This window comes from Aphelocoma coerulescens, chromosome 1 (assembly GCF_041296385.1).
Source record: "Aphelocoma coerulescens isolate FSJ_1873_10779 chromosome 1, UR_Acoe_1.0, whole genome shotgun sequence".
NCBI lineage: Eukaryota > Metazoa > Chordata > Aves > Passeriformes > Corvidae > Aphelocoma > Aphelocoma coerulescens.
Window position 1 is genome coordinate 63,472,479 of NC_091013.1, and position 17,682 is coordinate 63,490,160.

A 17,682-nucleotide genomic window follows, 5' to 3' on the forward strand; every position below is an offset into this window, starting at 1 on the left:
GGTTTGTGCATCAGCTCCCTCTGGTTTCTCGTTGCAGCCCTCCATTGGAGCCTCTGGGGGGACAGCTGAGCCCTGAGCAAAGCCTGGTGGCACAGAGAGTTTGGCCTTTCTGTCAGCATAGCTTTAAGGTATCCATTTCTATCCAGTGCAGCAGCAGGTCCGTGTTCAGCACTGGTATGGAGGTCAAAAGTATGGTTGCCATGATTACATGCCAGGGTGGAAAAGTGTCTTCCCTAGACTCTTCCTCTCCCTCCTCCCTTTCCCTCCTATGTTTTTTGACAGATTGGTGTGTTGGCAGTTGTGATTTCTTCACTTGAAAAGCAGCAAGACAGTGGAGCAGTCAACTTCCCCAACAGCCAGCCCATGCTGACCATGTGCCCAGGAGGTTGTAACAGGAGGACAAGGCAGAGGAGCCCAGCCCCAGGGGTTGGAAGCTTCTCATCCCATGTGGTGTCCATGAACTGTTTCCACCACTTTTGTTTTTCTCTGCTCCCTGTAAAACCAAGACACTTGTTTCACCATAGCGGTGCCAAGGGCAAAGGTTTGAGGACACTCCAAGAGGCATTTAGTGACCCCAACAGAAAAACTTTAGAAACTCGAGCAATAAATTAATAAAACTCCAACAAAGCAACAAATAATAAAGATCTCAGGAAAAAAGAGGCCTCTCTAGAGAATGTCTTGAGGGATCATATGCAGGAAATAAACAAGAGATTAAGAAAACTAGAGGAGGAGATACTTACAAATGAAAAGAAATATTTGAAATTTGCAGTGAAAGACACAGGATAAATAGAAATAGCTGACCCAGGTTAAACGAATTATTCAGCTAGATCACTATCTAGTTTCCCTTCAATGTCAATACCAGATGCTGCAGAGAAGTGGTACAAGAGATGCCTACACAGTTGCAGAAGAAGCTTCACCCAAACCCCAGGCTGAGGATAGGTGAGTTCAGCCTTCCGTCACTGCTATGTAACTGCTGTAACTGCTTTATAAAGGTATAATATGAAAAATATATCTGTGATGGAATTCTTATTGATGTAAATATCTATTTCTGGCAATGCCTTTTGATAATACCTCAGGGCAATACTTTCCAAGGGGAAATTACTCTATCTCCTTTTCAGTAGAACTGTCTTGCCTTTTAATTTAATTGGTTTTCCTTTGCTTCTGCATTATAATGAATGTGCAGCACACCTGTACCCCACTACTTGATGTCACTTAATATACATACATCTAATATGTACATATATCAAATTAATGTCATATTTATCCTCTTTTTAAATGGCACAATACTAATTTGTATGTACATCACAGTTACCCAGGAATTAGGCAGTTTGTGTTTTAGATGAATGACTTGCCTAAAATTTCTCCTCTTGGCAGCTGTTGATTGCCTTTCTATTACATTATTAAGACACAGGCCCAACCTCACTTTGCTTTGGCAATTTTAGCAGTAACTCTTGCAAGTCTTAGGTGAGCTGTGATTCAAACAACGTTCATAGACAGGTCTGGAAAGGAAGATTTTATAAAGCTGCTGTTGCTACTAGTAAAGTCCCCAAATGGCAGCACTGCAACTACTTTTCTGCCTTTATCCCGAATGTCTTCCAGTGTTTTGCACTTCTTTCTCCCCACCCCCTGTCAAAGAAAACCACAAATTTTGCCTGAAGGGATATCTTCATTAAAGAAAGAAGCAGTGCAGTCAAAGCCTTAGGATGACACAGATCATTCAACAGTTGTTCAATTACACTGAAAAGCTGCTTATTTTTGAACATACAGTTTTCACTCAACACAGGCCCAAGGCACCACTATCAGGTTTGTATCTGCAGTATCTCAACCAGTCTGATGTAGGCCTTTCGCTCATTACAGAAGCTGTGCCCTTGTGTGAGGTTTACATCTAGGTTCAAAGAGTTTCTAAAGTGCCTTGGAGCTGTGTTGGCTTTAAAAGGTATTACCAAATCATAATAATCTCCAAGAATGAATTAAAAGTTGTTTTGGATACCTCTCATCTCCTAAATCCAACTGATTTTGTTTAAGGTTTACAGGCCACTTTCCCTGCAGAATTCCTACAGACTAATAAAACAGTATGTGACTACAGAGTCACCAAGGAAAACAGTAACATCTAAAGTACTCTGAGGTAAACCAAGCAAATGAAATGCAGCATATTCCAAAATTAACATTTTTGATAATTATTATTTAGGGCATACAATTCCTACAGACCCTGAGTGCAACTGATAGCAGGGTATGACCCCCCAGATGGAAAAGTTGATTCCAATAGGTTTTTCTTAGCATATTTCTATAAAAATGCTGTTCAGTACTAGCTTTGAAAGCAGTAAGAAATCAAATTTTTTCTCTGTTATATAGCTGCATAGAAAAACATATTGAAATGCAGGGGAGTGTTTTCTACCCTCTAAATCCGAGTGATTGCTGGCCACACTATCATTTCAGCTGACAAGGACATAGCATTAGCTACAGGCTTCTCACTGCTCCTTGCCATGCTGCCACTACAGGAGTCAAGCCATTATTATTATGCTCTTCTTACAGTCTCTTAAATATAAACTTTTTTTTTCATTTTCTTAAACTGTCCGTGAGCCTGAGCTCCTCCTGACCCAAAAGCCTCAGTAATTCTGCTGACCCTTTGCTAAGTGGGCTTCTGAAAACATCCACAGCTATAACTGCAGTCAGCTGCTCACGTATGAGCAACCTGGGTGGAAACAATTGATTGCAGGGCCTTTTAGGGTAATGCAACTCCAAAACATACTGAAAGGCATAGCAGTGAGAAGAAAATGACATACAGGCCCAATTCCTTTCTGCAGTTCAACTCTATAAACTGCAATCACTCACTTCAAAGGAAAGACGAATGGGTTGCTCCACGTCTGTACAACAGTAACAGAATAGAGTTATGTCCTAAGCATCTGGCGAGAAACAAAAATAATTTTTCACAACACTTTCTCCAGCATAAAACTAGATTTGATTTGCATGCATTTGAGATAAAAAAGATAACAAGTCAGCACAGGGGTCTACATGCTGAAATACTGCCCTGGTTCTGGCCAGGGCAGGGTTAATTTTTGCAATAGCCAGGAGGGGTTATGGCTAGGATCCAGAAGTTACTCTATACCACCTCAGGTCATCTTCCAAGGACAGGGGGAAGGGCTCGCTTCTGGACCGGGGTAGCGTGGTAGAGGGAGTGGTCATGTATTGTGAGAGGTTTCCATGGGGTCAGCAATAAGCTTGCTTTCTCTTACACACTCTCTCATTAGTATTGTTGCTGTTACTGTTCATTTTTTTATCTCATTGTTGTTTCCAGTAAATTGTTCTGATCTCAATCCATGATCTTCACCTTTTGTGACTCCCATTCTCCTCTCCAGTCCACCACGGAGGAGGGGAAGGGGAAAGGAAGGAGGGAGGAAGGGAGGGAGGGAGGGAGGGAGGTAGTGAAGAGCCTATAGTTTGGAGTGGCTTCAGTGGGAACACTAAATTGGAGAATACCATTCCTAAACCATGACAGAGAATCAGAACACAATACAGTTTACAGACCTGTACACAGGAAGGTAACTTCTCAGTGGCCCCATCACAGTATTTCCAAAGGAACGTTACAAATTCTCATGGCCAATCCTGCAACAAGTGGAAAGAGCATTAAAACTAGGAAGTTTCCAAAGGAAAAGCAAGTAAGATCAGCTGTCTTCTTGGATATGCAATGTTAAAAGTCAGTGTAGAATTGGTTTAGAGGATGTTAAACATTTTACACTACGGGAGCAGCTAGATCATAACAATTATATAAATATAGCAAAGTCCAAATTAAATAAAATGCAAAGTGGTAAGTTGTTTTTAAAGATACGTTTCAGGGTAAAAATGCAATGAATATATGGTACTGGATTAGATAGAAAAGAGAGAATACTGCACCAATTTATATTCCTTTTGAACTGTCTGTAATACAGACCTTAAAGTGCATTTTCAAACATACGGCATATCAAAGAACCAGACACTTATTTCTAGCCATGGCACTTCTAGGCTTTTGAGAAAGGAGAGAAGAAGTAGTGTAGTGGAATTGTGCTGTGTGACAAAGCATGTACTGTTGGGTTCTGCCCAACATCAATAAACAATTGTTTTTGCTATAAATGAAAGAAATAATTCCAGCAGTAAACAAATGCTTCACATGTTGCATGAATTCTTCAACAGAATCAAAGCAAATCTGTCTTTTCACACCTCCTGCAAGTGCTATTCCAAGTCAAAATACAAGTCATATTGCCTGAGCTCTATCAGCTGCTAAGTTTTCAATCATGACAACCGTGATACCGTGATACATAAGGGATGGTGATACACAAAACACTAAAGCTTTCTGCGATAGTCCTCCCTGGAATCCACACCCATTGTTGTAAGGATAATTATCCCTGAGGCCAATTTTGCACTTTTTATATAAATATCACCTCTTGCATAAGACATGAAATTTAAAATTGTCTCCTTCACGGATATCATTGAGTCACTCCATTACCTCTGGGACAGATATAAATTATGCATTCTTTGATTCTCTTTAAAATTTAGATGCACAAGGGGACAGGGAAAAATCTAAATGACACTAAAAATATAAAGCGTTCAAGAAAGAAACAATAACTTGTATAGTATTAACTGCTACAGTGCTCCGAAGGCTCCCTGCCTGGTCAAGAAAAGCACATAAAGCTCTGAAACGTAACAGCAGGCCTCCATGCTAATGGCTGCTAGTGACAAGGGCTCATTGAATGTCACTGCTTCACATACTGTGTACTGTTCATTTTTCTTATCTGTGTGACCTCTCTTTTGAAATGACTGATGAAACTCCCCTGAATTAGCATCTTTGCTTCTGGGCATTTGCCACCTAGAAGGCATTTAGTAACATCTCTGCTAAATGCAAAAATAAAGCATGGGGGGAAAAAAGATCATAATCTTAACAAAAAATAATCATTATGTCGGTTAAAGAATACTCAGTATGTAATGCAAAAGGGCTGCTTCTCTGAAGCCTTCTCATTAGGTTATTTTTTTACCTTAACACCCTTTAAGGGTACTGGCTTGTCACAATACATGCATTCACATTTCAGACTTGGCTAGCATTTTCATAATTGGTGTGAATAAAAAGAAGTAGCTGTTACTGAAAGAAAAAAAAAGAAATGCCTCTGTTCTGATGCCCTGCTGCTATGATGACCTATTTCACACTAGCATCTGTTCTCTTCTCCTGAACCACTCCAGATGTAAGCTGGCAAAACAGCACTGCAAGTATGTTACCCAGACGTCCATTGAGTGCTGCAGATGTTTTCTTCCATGCTTCACATTTAATGTGTGCCTGATTAATTTTTTCATTATTATCTCAACTACTTGGCCCACAGATTTTCCTATGAAGTTTGCAGAATCCAGGATCTAATTTGCAGCCATAAGGAGCAGCTCCCTTTGTGTAAACAGGTTCATTAATGTCTGGAATAACCAGTCAACAGAGCCTTGGTCTGAATTGCCAAAAGAAATGCAGACTTCAGTAATCTATTATGCCTTGATAATATTTGCCTGAGGATTTAGCACAATGTTCATTTCAATTTCAAAATTACAGATGTTTGCAATATTCAGATGCATCAGTCTGACCAAAAATATTATGCCCGTTCTCTGCCTCAAGCCCTTGACCTGAATGAGGTCAGTGACAGGGATATGAATGACTTGAGTGGAAAATGAAACACAAAAGTAGTTTTGTCGTGAAGTACAATATTTCTTCTGTCACTTAACCATTTTTTTCCCTCTCAAAATTACAGGGTATACTGCAAATCTTCAAGGCTAACGGTCATGACGGCAGTCTGAGTGCCATTTAAAAGAATAATAATTTATGAGGCGCCTTGGTAGAATAGCAAAGGTCACAGAGTAGACTCCCCAGGGAGGAGAGGATAACAAAGGTTACAGAGATGACTAAAGACTCTCCTACAGAAGGGAATTTTCTTGGAAGGAAGATGTTTTCCTGCAACAGCTTCATCCCACCTAACACACAGTTCCTCACCCAAATGAGCAGTTCACCTTTAAGTTAGCTAAAAGGCGGTGCTTGCAAAATACGCTTCTGAAATTAGTGGATTAGCAGCTTGGCCTTGTACTCACTGAGGGTCCACTGAAGCGCTGGCAGATGAAGGACACTGTGGGTCTGTCCCACAGGGCACAAGGGGGATACCTAATGACCAGTCTGATTCCACATAGGACATCAAACTTGAAAAAATCTCAGGAGTCTTTGCAAGGCAGTCCCCAAAGAAATGCTGCTTTTGTGGCAGCTGGTACCATTTGCAGACCACCAACAGACCACCACAGACTGGTGCAACTCCTCATAGAAGCAGTGTGAGAAGTTGGTAGGTGAGGAGCCTAAGACACACAGTTGACACATTGTTCAACTGGTGTTGAACTGGTGCAACTCCTCGTAGAAGCAGTGTGAGAAGTTGGTAGGTGAGGAGCCTAAGACACACAGTTGACACATTGTTCCTGGACAGTTGTAGATATGCACACCAGCCATCACTCTACAAAGCAGTTTGGGCAGCTTTTCCTTGTCACAGCTATAGCATTCCCCTTCTTCAGATGCTGCAAGTACAGAAAAAAAGGCGAGGATGAAGACAAGCAGGAACAACTCTTTTTGGCACAGCTCCACTTTCTGCTGAAACATCTCCGGGCTCATAAAATACATTTGAACTGGTGCAAGAAGCTGGTGCTGCAAACCTGGGGGTAACCAGCGGTGTCTCAAAACATCAGAGTTATAAAGAATCTGAAGCCAGCATGCAACACAAGACAGCTCATCTCTTCAGGAATGTGTGGCCATAAACATTTTGAGTTTACTGAGCGTTTCCAACTGTTCACGATCAGTTGTGGGAAGTTTCTGCAGCTGGATCAATGGCCGGCAGTTGTGGAGGGGCCTGGCACAGATCTGAAGGGTTCAGACGTAACATGTGCTGGTAAAGAAGAGGTTGTTGGCTGCTTTGAGTATAAGGGATTATATTTAATTTCTGTAGGATAATTGCTAGAGCCATCTTGCTGGGGCTGGACCTCCTTGCCAGGCCTCCTAGTTCACAAAGGGGTACCTGAGAACTGAGTAATCATTCAGGCAGATTATCCAAGGAGTATTTGAGGACCCTTACCTATTTTCTATTCTAAAATGAGGCAATTTTCTGAAGGGGATGAATGCCACAGTCATTCATAGTAACTTCATTCCTTTGCTCCAGCAGTCACTGGTCCATCACAACAGCTGGTGAAGCCTTTGGCTGTCTGTTCAGATCAAAGAACATTTTTACAGATCCACAACTGCACGCTGATGACAGCAGAGTGTGCCTTTGGGAGAGGGAAGGGCAGAAGGCAAGTAGAAGGTGGGATACAGCTGAGCAAGACTCCAATTGAAAGAGCAGCTTTTATCCTGCACATCACCAGCAGGAAGGAGGGAATGTCACAGAAATGTTGCAAACACATCAAATAGCTCAGGCAATGCCCACTCCTGAGTGACAAACTAGGCATGCTGCCAGGCAGCCCTCCTGAACCTGCCCAAGAAAGGGAACCAGCATTTCCACCACATGCTTTGCCTCACGCTTAGAGCCGCTTACTCCAGCGCAGCAGCCCGCCCTCAGTGCCAAGCCTTGGCGGGCTTTGCGTGTGGGGTTTTATACACTCCTGCGTTGGTTTTGTATGCCTTGTCTTCCTTTATTAATTTTAAACAGAATGGGGGGATGTAAATTCACCACTGGGGATATGTCAGTGTTTGCTCAACATGCTCTATATACCTTTATTAATTTTGTATTGAATGGTGGATGCAATTTCACTCCAGGAGGAAATCAGGGATAGCAAAAGGTCTTTCCCACAGCAGGACAGCAGTGGGGAAGGGGAGGTAATTTCTCTGTGGCTTTCTATTGAGTGATTTATGGGTTTCCATGGGTTTCTAAAGCTGAAGAATTTTGAGCTTTCATGAACAGGCAGTTTCAGTGCCATGACCCACTGGTCTAAATAGGTTGATTATCTTAATGTAGAATTTCTTATTCAAGTCTTACAGCTTACAGTACATTTTAAAAGCAGTAGATGACGCCTTCTTATAGTGCAAGAACAGTATATAAAGGGGAGAATTTAAAAGATTTCAAAATTGAGACCTCATTCCACATAAGACTTATTCTTTTAACAGTACAAATGCATAAACACCATATGAACTACAAAAGGGTTGACACAGGTTCACAAGGTTTAACTCTTGGCCACAAAGTTTAATTCTTGTCTCACTGCAAAAATTGCATCCATCTGTGAGAACAGCTTGGCAGCCTGTCATTTACAACAGTGCAATTCCTGGCCCCCAGCAAGCCAACACTTGGCTTGGAGCATGCAGGGACACTCAGTGCCCTGGACTGCTGGAGATGTTGCAGAGTTGCTTACTTGTAGATAGCTCTTTGCTGTCGACTTTTATTCACACAGTACAGTTACACTCCATCATAGCATATCCCTTTGTTTGCAGACTCTTGGTCCCAGTATATCTTAATTCACCAGTACCATGATAATGAAGGGAATTCCCCCTTTCTGTCTGTCCTACTTACTTTTCTAGAAAAAAAGTTTTCAGAGGAAAAAAAAGTCATTCTTCCCTCAATTTCCAGAGATTCCTAGGTCGCATCTTCTTCATACTCAGCTTTGCCAAATGCAATAAAATAGTGAACAGCGGTGGCCTGATGGGTCTGGGCATTTCATGTAAGACAGTCAAAAAGCATGGAAACAACAAATGTTGTTTATTGTTCAGTTCTTCACTGCAACAAATTTCACCCTCATTTCACCATGTATTTTTTCACCCATATTTCTGCAATCCCAGGTACAGAGGCTGCTCCACTTTTGCAACCCTCTGAGCATGACAGGTGTCTTTTCTTCTAGTGACTATCTGAGCACAAAGTATGTGAGTTTGTACCTTATCTCCAGCTCCACCAGCACCCAAAGAGTGAGTGTGTGCTGTGCTGCTTTTTGGGTTTCTTTTGTGTTCTGGATAGCAGAAAAAAGGTTCTGTTGGTTTTTCTTGTTCTTTTTCCCTTCATTCCCCTTGCCTCACTGCCTCCCTTCCCTCCTCGCCGGTCCGGGGAGCCTGCGGGTGGCCCCAGCGGACCCACGGGGTGGCCCCGGCTGGTCCGAGCCTGTGTGTCTGTTCCCTCTCCGGGAATTCGTTGGATTTTGAGGGGGTTTTTTTAACCTGTTCTATCCTGTCTTGTTTGGTGTTAATAAACAGTCACTTGCTGTGACCCACTTGTCTTAGTGGTGGAGGAAAAGGGGAGGCCCTTTTCCCTTCAGAGGAGACACTCATTCCAGAATGTTTCCTCCTGAAGTTTTGTCTCAAAACCGAGACATCTTCTACTGACTATCTGAGCACAAAGTCTGTGAGTTTGTACCTTATCTCCAGCTCCACCAGCACCCAAAGAGTGAAAACCAGCCTCATGTTTACTGCACAGGGCAATTCAGATGGTGATTCCTCTGTACTGTTGAGCCTTCTGTGACTCCTCAGTCCAGGGACCTGTTGTGGGAAGGTGGCCATGGGGTGAAGCTATCAATGAGCAGCAATTTGGGGAATGTTTGCTGTGTAAGGAAGATGGATATTTTCACAGGCAGTCTAATGCTTTTGTTTGCCCTTCCTCAGGCAGCTGTGACATGGAGGACAGCTGATCAGACAGCAAAAGACCTGTTTTACTGATCAGAAGATGCCACAGTAAAATTTGTATAAAGACTTACTAGGATTTATGCTGCTGAACAATGCCTTACTGAGACTGCTGTTCATAACAAATTTCAAATGGTAAACTGAATTAATTATTTGTTTGAGCAAAACTGAATTTCTCTATGCTTGAAAACTGAATTATGGACTAGCTGGCTCTCACTGCACATGTAAAAGTCATTTTTTCCTAACCTGGTGCAGCTGGCCCATGAAATCCTTGTGTGACTGACAGCAAGGGCAGAAAGTTTTTCCACCGAGAAGCACAGTTCCCATTTTGAGCACCAGAAAGAGTAGAACTGCTTCATTTGAAAAATGAGGGAGGGAAATAGGAGAGAAAGGGAATAGGGGAGTGCAGCTGGCTGTCATGGGCTCTCTAGGTCAGCAGTTTTATACCTGCTGAACACAGCTGGATTTTGAACACGTGGGAGGGAAAGAGGAAGGGCAGGATTTGGAAACTGGCTCACATCCATCCAAGATGATAACACACAGTCCAGGGAAAAAGTGATAAATACCAGGTACATGTCAGAGCACACAATGCTAACAGCCTTTAATAAAGGCTAATGCAACGATACTCACCAGCCTCCTTGCTGTGCTCCCAGCAGCCTGGGTGTTACCAAGGACTGAAGGCAGAAAGGCAGGCAGTGAGGCAGGGAGCAAAGGACAACAGGCAGCCCTGCCTACTGTGAGCATCTTGTTCAGAATCCTGCTTACTGACCCCATGTACATGACCCCATGGATGTCAGCCAGTGTTCCACATCATTTGTCTATTAGCTGTGTCCTTATCCTGGCTTCAGCTAGGATAGAGTTAATTTTCTTCCTAGTAGCTGGTACAGTGCTGTGTTTTGGATTTAGTATGAGAATAATGCTGATAACACACTGATGTTTTAGCTGTTGCTAAGTAGTGTTTACACTGAGAAAGGATTGTTCAGGTTCCTGTGCTCTGCCAGTCAGCCGGGGCAGAAGAAGTTGGGAGGGAGTATGGCCAGGACAGATGATGCCAAATGATCAAAGGGTTATTTCATACCACAGAAGATCATGCTCAAAAATTGGCAGGGCATTGGTCACTTTGTGGTGAGTAACTGTATTGTGCACCATTTGTTTTTCTTGGGCTTTATTTCCCTCTTTTTTTTCATTACAATAACTACTATTATCACCATTAGCAGCATTATTGTTATTATCATTAATATTAAATCTTATTTTGCTTCATTTGTTAAACTGTTCTTGTCTCAATCCACATGTTTTACTTTTTTTCCCAATTCTCATCCCCACAGGGAGGGGTGTTGGGGGATGGGGTGAGTGAGTGGCTCCATGGTATTTAGTTGCTGGCTGGGATTAAACCACAGCAGTCCTGGACAAGCCGCAGGTATTCTGTGCCCAGTTCCTCTCCAAGTCCTCCAAAAATAGAAGAGGAACTGGCTAGAGTTACTGCCTCTGCCCTTCACCTTCCTGCAAGCTGTCTTGCTCTCCTCTCTTTCAGTGGCACTGTTTATAAAACTTTGGGTGGGAGTTACATTCAGTCATGCCTCTCTTCACCCTGGAGAAGTGAAGGCTCAGGGGGACACAGCACTCCAGTACTTAAAGGGCAGCTACAAAGAGAATGAAGGTTTTCTCTTCACAAGGAGACATAGGGAAAAGACAAAGGGCAATGGATAAAAGTTGTACCAGGAGAGGTTTCATCTCAATATATGAAATAAATTTTTACTGTGAAAACAATCAACCACTGGAAAAACCTCCCCAGGGCTGTGGTAGAATTTCTGTCTCTGGAGGTTTTCCAGATGCAATTGGACAGGGTGCTAGATAACCTCATCTAGGCTTCTTTTCCCACAAAATGTTGGAGAGATGATCTTTCAAGCTGCTCTATGATTCTATAATTAGCTATCTCCTCAAATCCTATTTCTCTGGAGATTGATTCCCAGAGCTTCCCATCCAGACCTTCAAAGCTGCCCCTATCATCTACTCTCTCTCTCTCCAAGGTTAAGGTTGTCACAGAATAATTTATATTGGAAGGGATCACTGGGGGTCTTCTGGTGCTTAAAGGAGATTGCTCAGGGTCTTCTCCAGTCAAGTTTTTCACAGCTTTGAGGCTGGAGATTTCACAGCCTCTCTGGACAATTTGTGTCAGTCTTTGATCACACCTATGGCGACTTTTTTTCCCTCCAAATATATACAGTCAGAATTTCAAATGTTCCAAATTGTGTCTGTTGCTTCTTTTCCTATCATCATGCGCCTTTGAAAAGAGTCTGACTTATGCATCCACTCCCATTAGGTAGTCTTAGACAGCAATAGGATTCCTCAATGACCTTCCCTTGATCTGAACAGTCCCAGATCCCCCCCCTTCTTATTATATATCCTCTGCTCCAGCTCACTGTGCATCCTGGCGGCTCTCCAGGGGCCTTGCTTCAGTCTACCTATGCCTTTCTTGTACTGGGAAGCCCAAAATCAGATAGAGTTCTTCAGGTGTGGTCTCACATGTGCTGCAGGAAGGACAGTTATGACTTCCCACCAAACTAGGTCTAGCTAAAAGAAGCCAGGGGTCAGCAAAGCACACAGCAAGAACAAAAAACCCTGCAAATATGTGCCCAAATGTGAGCAAAATATACAGACTTTTACTATGACCAGACTAGCACTGAAAGAGAGAGATTAAAGTCGGCCAGAGCAGTAGCAGGCTCACAGGTAAGGCAGACCAGCCAGCTGGGAGAGACTGTACAGATATGAGGGGAGAAAGGTAGGGAACACCATAATATTTCAGAGCACATAACCACTTAAATCGAAGCAGTTACAACTGAGCGGAAATTACTGCCAATCCTAACAGGAATAAAAACAGCAGTAATTTGTCCATTATAATATAATGGGAAATTGTATCATGCAAACACAGATTTTCTTAATATCAGTGTAGTATGATTAGACACTGTACATCACCAGCATGAACAGATCATAAAATGGGCCAAAAGTGGTATTAACCGACGACAGAAGCATTTCTGCAGCACAGAATATATATATATATATATATATAAAGACTGCAGTCCATACAGTCTTTGTGAAGAGATTACATATTTGCATCTGCTACCCAAACTACTGATATCCTGCAAATAAAAAAAAAAATAAAATCATTGCTTGGCAAAGCTGCATCTCCAACACACAATACCATGACCTCCATATACCTTGAAATGAGGCCACAGGAGGGAAGAATTTCTAAGAGACACCAGAAAGGAAGCATACACACATGGGGGAGGAAAAATAGCAATGTGTCTACCACCTTTGTGAATAACTCCTTCAGGAAACAGTCATTCTAGCATTTAGGACCATGAAGTCTGCCTACGACGTGGTAGCAGTAGTAAGTCTAGAGGAGGAGGAGAATGCTTTTATCAGGCCTGCAAATGCTGTCTGTACTACTGCAAAAGGAACTTTGCATTACCATGGGGTTTTTTTATGGTGGCAACAGCAGCTCGAATTGAGTCCCTATCAAGAGCTGTTCATAAGGAACAGTCAAAAGCAAAACTTGGGTTACTTCTTAGTTTGTTACTGGAGGAAAAGAAAAAGAATGAAGGAGGCTGCTACACCAGGAATGGTGCTCAAAGCACAGGAGCAAAGTTTCTGATCAGTTCAATGATTTGGGAAATCTCCCGATGAAACAGAAATTCTGGTTAACATTTAAGGTATTACTCAGATGAGTAACTGCCGGCCAGGGACACTTTTCTGCCAACATCGATTTTACTATGTGGACAAGACTTTCCACAAATTCCTTCTAGATCAGAAACATTGTGCATTTCTTCCATTTTCCTGGAAGGAAGGCATTAAAAATGTCAAAAGTTAGTAAGTTATACAAACTTATTCTTCTGTCTGTTTATGTTTTCTTCTTTTTTTTTTTTTTTTAACTTTGCCCTCTGTCAGAAGAGGCATATTCTGATTTCTTTTGTTACTGGTTTGTTACAGAGAGTTACTTGCAATAAAATCTTGTCCTTGACCCAGTAAAATTTATGCAGTGATGGTATCAAACAAACGGTTTTATGCAAAGCAGAAAGTGGTATTTCAGACTGGACTGCCTCCTCTAAAACCAGAGTCCGTGACTAGACACAAAAGCTTCTAGCAAGTGTAGAAGCACTTGCTGTGTTTGTATTTATTTTAAGTAATGTGATGGGGCTGGGACCACACAGGGATTTTTTGTGGTTGGGAGAGGTTAGCAGCACAACTGAAGTTGAAAACTGCTGTTTTAAACTACTCAGAGCAAAGCCACAATATGGAAATACATTCTTTTTTTGGACAACAGACTAGAGGAATGAGCAGTGCTTGTGGGGGTTCCAAAAGACTATTTCTGGCTAGAAAAACTGCTAGGATAGAGATTTGCTGGAGCTTCTTGCTGGCCTCCACTTTCACTCACAGTTGTGTGTCACATAATGAAGCCTGGAGGGGATATACGTGTGTCTTGTCCTGCCCACAGGAACATACAACCAGGGTCTGCTTGAGCAGAGTGGAGGCTTTCTGGCTTTCTGTCAGCAGGAATCAGTGAGGACACCTGAGGGATTCCGTGACACCACGTCATTGCAGTAATGAGCAGGCAGATGCCCTTGACAGAGGGAAAGGTCATTAATTTTCTGCATAGTTTTCCTATCCACATCACCAGCCAGCTCACTTCCAGTTTGGCAAGCCGCTCTTTAAGCAGAAATCAGCCTGACAGAGACTTTAAGAAAGAAAGTATAATTAGGATCTGTTATATTTGGGATCTGTCTTTGCCATGTTACCACTGACTTTGGAGCCTGCAATTACTGGCAGAAAGCTTTCAGCAAAGAAAAATTTGAATGAAATAAAAATAAACAACTCCTCCAAAAAACAGCAATCACGTATCAGAGTGCGTCATCCAAGGAAGAATCTTAATGGCATCCTTTCACATCCCTATAGCCTTGCACATGGAAAGATTCTGCAAAACTAGCCTGTGACCACTAAACACCAAAGAGCAAAGAATTCTGCATTGGAATAAATTCTTCGAGCACTTGTTCTTGAATTAACACTAAAATCGCAAAGTGTCTGCACCCCAACTACATAAATTGCATTATAGCTACATAAATTGAGGTTGTTTTGAACAAAACAGGTTCCTCCTGTGCCTGCAAGTGACTTGTATGTGCATTTGCAATATGCCCATTGCTAAAGTATCTGTGTCATGAGCTGGTAAAGGAAATACTAACAGTAAAATGGAAAAGCTGAACGAACAGGCAGCTCTTGCACTGAAAACTAAGTACAAACAGAGGTCACCTCTGGAAAGGATGGAGATAGGGCCTCCAGTAGCCTAACCCTAGGAGCCATGCTCTCAAAAGAACAGCAGCTCTTTGCGCAGCTGAACTTCTGTGTTCGCAAGTCCAAGTGCGTATAAAAATCACAAAAGCAAGAAATCTGTGAGGGCTGAAATCTCTCAGAAAGCATTTCCAAGACCAGGGACAGTCTGCATGTACAGCAGCATACAATGTATTTTGCGCCCTACAAACACAAGTGGGGCTCTTCCCTGAAATAGAAGTTTCTACTTTTCTAAATGCTCTTCAGTTAGACAGAAATATTCCATTCAGTTTTCTAAGCTTTCAACACAGAACCTGTTAAAAAATTAGAAAGGGATTTTCGGTTCACAAAAGAAGTCCTTAAACATACTTTGACTACAAGTCTGCAAAGACAATTCTCCAGCTTTCTACAAGGTCATTTCAGGTAAAGGTTTGAAAACCACACTGTTTCTTTAGATAATCTGGGTGTATATCCAGCAGGAATTAGAATAGCAAGAAAATCTGTTTTGTTTTGTTTGCCTGGAATCTGTCACCTTTTAAATCAACTTCTTAAAAACACTAGTTTCCATCTGCCAACAGCACCACAGTGTATATATATAGCGCTTTAAGTGCAGAAGAGGATATCAAGTCCCTCAGAAATCCCATTCTGTTCTGTTTAGGACATATTTTGATGATATTTCCTACAAGTTTCCAAGTGATGGCTGTGTCAGCAAGCTCTGGCACAGAACGGCAGCCAGCTGGGTGTGGACTAGACAGCATGTGGACAGGAGTCAGGCTGAGGACAGCACTGGAGCCAGAACGGTTGTATCTGTACTGGAAATAAGGCTCTAATTTCTAAAGCATTTGCAGGATACACCCCCTCTAGGAAAAAAAAAAAAAAAAAAAAAAAAAGAGAAACCAAAAAACACTTGATTTTAAATTACAGTCTTTACATTACTTAGAGTTACATTTTAAGAGGATTTATGACTAAGATGGGAAGGGAAAAAAAGGCTTCTAAATTATTAGCTTCAATTTTGAGGAGGATATCACAGAAATTATGTTTAAAGGTTTAATCCTGGCAGCTCACATGCATGTAAATTGTTCTGTACAGCTCAGTAGCATCCACTTGCTAGATAGAGGAAGGTGTGCAGGCTTGAACTGGTTCCATTATTGGTGGCATAAATTTACTGCACTTAGAGAGCTGGAAAAGTCCTGCTTCAAAAAAACCCCAAGAACAAGTTAATAGTTAATATGTATTTGCAGGGCAGTTTGGAAAATCTTATGAAAAAATGTTTTTAAAAATCTTTTTCTCCACTGAACAGCTCAGAAAAGTATGTCCCTGACTAAGGCCCATAAGGGGCAAAAACACTGGTTATTTGTTCTCTTTTGCTCTTTACAAATGAGGCAAAATACAGTTAATATATTATGCATGTCTTTCAGCATATTTTTATTTAGTCTGTTTTGGTTTGCTGTGCCTTGGGAACTTTCACTTTGTTTTGTTTTGCCTTGGGAACTTTGATTTGATTTTGTTTTTCTGGTTAATAACAAAAGTGAAGTATTAGGGTAGGACATCAACCAATCTACAGCATGTGAGATCTGTTTAAGTTTCAATGAAACGGCCTCTCAAGGTCTCTTTTCCATTCCCTTATCTTATCAGTCACCAAGCCACTCTCAACAAGCTGGCTTGTCAGAGAAACAGCATGGGCCAGTTGTTATTAGTCATTTCATTTCCCGTTAACACATTCTGTTGTTTCACCTGCAGGAATAAGACAGACTTTTCCAGTAACACACTATAGGGTCTCAGTCCTGTAGAGTTTGGGTACAGAGTCCAATTTGTGCCTTATACCATTTGAATTACCATTAAGGTGGTGATTAAAATGGATAAGCAAAAGACACTCTTCTGTTGCAAGCAATTTACCCCTACTACAGAACTGAAAGAGGGAAAGTGAAGAGGAAAGCCTGTGGGAGAAAGAAAGGGAAGAGAAGACAATTGCCAGATCAGACAGTCACTACATTCACAACTCAGTAGTACTTTTTAATTTTATTTTGGGACGGGGGGGGGTCTCTTTTAGCTTTTAGCAGCATATGGGAAAGCTGAGGAGCAAGAATGGATTCAGGAAAGCAGGACCAAAGAGATGAGAATGAAGGTTGAAGGGTTTTGATGCGGCTGAAAACCATGTTCTGAGTAAATAACCAACACAGTGAGGCAGAGAGAGTAAAAAAAAAGTTAGAAATTATTTGCAAGGGCAGGAGTACAGGAATGGGCAGTCACAGAGCAGCACTGAGGTGTAGGTAGGCTCTCCCCCAGCAGCATTTGTCTCTATCCTGCCCTACCTCACCGGCTGGAGGGCAGCATCTATACAGCAGTACTACAATAAACTGGTATTCTTGGATAGCTATTTCCCCCTTCCTCTGCTTCCAAAAGGATATCCTCACTTGTGAAGTTACAGGAAGTGCCATACTCATTCAGTCCCTAACTTTTCTAAAAGACTTCCAGCCTCAGGCAAAGAGGGAAGCGTGCTTACACGGACAGACTCCTGCAGGGTCAGCTTTTATTTTCTGAAGGATACACAGAAATTGTCAGTCTGTTTGTATATGTCTAGACAGCAATGCACGAATGTGCTGGCCTCCTCCTAACAAAGCTGGACTGAACCAGCCCTATTTCTTGCCTCATCAAGGGCTTCAAGCTTGTTGGTCCCCTGCAGCAAACAAGTTTTTATGAAATTCTGAGTGGAGAGACTGTCCCAGTCCTTCAAA

The 17,682-nt window shown here is 42.0% G+C and overlaps 1 protein-coding gene across 14 annotated transcripts in view; it reads right to left on the reverse strand.

The window, feature by feature from the left end:
- Positions 1-17,682, reverse strand: part of ENOX1 (ecto-NOX disulfide-thiol exchanger 1) — a 367,773-nt gene that overhangs the window by 250,879 nt on the left and 99,212 nt on the right. For 13 of the 14 annotated variants that reach the window (XM_069009956.1, XM_069009997.1, XM_069009963.1 and 10 more), the window contains one exon: positions 3,526-3,603. The gene's annotated coding sequence lies outside the window, so the exon portion shown is untranslated. Of the gene's footprint in view, positions 1-3,525; positions 3,604-7,109; positions 7,132-17,682 lie in introns of those variants that run through there. The other variant, XM_069009967.1, reaches the window with a different exon arrangement.